The 1,686-nt window shown below is 40.6% G+C and overlaps 1 pseudogene; it reads right to left on the bottom strand.

The window, feature by feature from the left end:
* Positions 1 to 586: 586 nt before the first annotated feature.
* On the bottom strand, positions 587 to 704 carry LOC124724841 (annotated as a pseudogene).
* Positions 705 to 1,686: the final 982 nt, after the last annotated feature.

The raw sequence follows: 1,686 nt of genomic DNA, 5'->3' as shown, positions 1-1,686 counted from the left end.
GGATTTTTACGACATTTATACTGTAATTTTGATGGATAAAGTTTTTAAGTACATTGATTATTCGGAATGTGGAATATTAATTATCACAATGTTACCTCCCAGCCCGCGACAACATTCTGACATGAATTCTGAGACAGGAAAAGTAGAATTAAATTCATCTGTCAGAAAAATAGACTGTTGTAGTGTTTGTTTATAACACACAGTTATGACTTCGTTACAAATCTGCACAATCATAGGATGATTATTGTATCCACATACAGAAAAACATTTGCACATAGTTTATCAGTTAGGTAAGATTTATATTTCTAATTTTCTTTAAATCCGAGTGATTATGGGCCTATCCTCATTGAAATAAAATAAGAACGAGAAAAGTAAACTGAATTAAGCACTCCGTCTTCAGGCCACAAGTGGCTCATCGGGACCATCCGACCGCCGTGTCATCCTCAAAGAGGATGCGGATAGGAGGGGCGTGTGGTCAGCACACCGCTCTCCCGGTCGTTACGACAGTTTTCTTTGGCCGGAGCCGCTACTATTCGGTCGAGTAGCTCCTCAATTGGCATCACGAGGCTGAGTGCACCCCGAAAAATGGCAACAGTACATGGCAGCCCGGACGGTCACCCACCCAAGTGCCGGCCACGCCCGACAGCGCTTAACTTCAGTGATCTGACGGGAACCGGTGTATCCACTGCGGCAAGGCCGTTGCCAAACTGAATTAAGGAAGGTAGTTGAATAAAACTTTTGCACATTTATTTATGCACCTGTTCAGTGGAACCTCATGAAAAAAGAACCGGTCACAACAGCTACATTTAACGCAGTATTTTGTAAGCAATCCAATTAGTTCAAATTGTTAGATACGTACGTGCAAATTAAGTGATTCGTGGAAAAAATAACGTGATGACACAGTCAGTACAATATTCCGAACAACTCTACGTTATAATTAGATACAAAGCTGTAATGTGAATTTAAACTTTGTCTTTTTTACTAAACCGGTCATGAAAACTGACAACGGCTGGGAGAGCGGTGAGCTGACCACATGCCCCTCCATATCCGCAAACGGTGACGCCTAACGGCTGGGAATGACATGGCTACCGGTCGGTGCCGTTGGGCCTTCAATGAATGTTTGAACGGTGATTGCTCGTTTTTCATGTCTCAGAATGTGTCCTATAAACCGATCCCTTCCTTTAGTCACATTACGCAACAAATTCTTTCTCTCCTCAATTATATTGAGTACCTCCTCATTGTTTATGTTATTAACCTATGTTTTTCAGCTTCCTTCTATAGCACCACATTTCAAAATCTTTTATTCTGTTCTTCTTTGAACTGTTTATCGTACAGCTTTCACTCTGTAAACAAATACCTTAATGAAAGATATCGTAATAGTTAAATTTGCATTCCATGTTGAAAAATTTCTTTTCTGGAAAACGCCATTGTTTCCATTGACAGACTATATTGCATAACCTGTCTGCTTCGGCTATCGGTTATTGTACTGCCCAGGTAGCGAAACTCACCTGCTACTTTTAGTGTCTCATTTCCTAATCTAATTCCCTCAGAACCGTGTGATTTAATTCGTCCACAGTCCATTATTATTTTACTTTCACCGATGTTGATCTTATAACTTCCTTTCAAGACATTTCCATTCCGTTCAACTGCTCTTCCAAGTCCTTTGCTGTCTGTGACAGAATCACG

This window comes from Schistocerca piceifrons, chromosome 1, assembly GCF_021461385.2.
Source record: "Schistocerca piceifrons isolate TAMUIC-IGC-003096 chromosome 1, iqSchPice1.1, whole genome shotgun sequence".
Classification (NCBI taxonomy): Eukaryota; Metazoa; Arthropoda; class Insecta; order Orthoptera; family Acrididae; genus Schistocerca; species Schistocerca piceifrons.
This window is presented reverse-complemented; position numbering and strand designations above follow the sequence as displayed.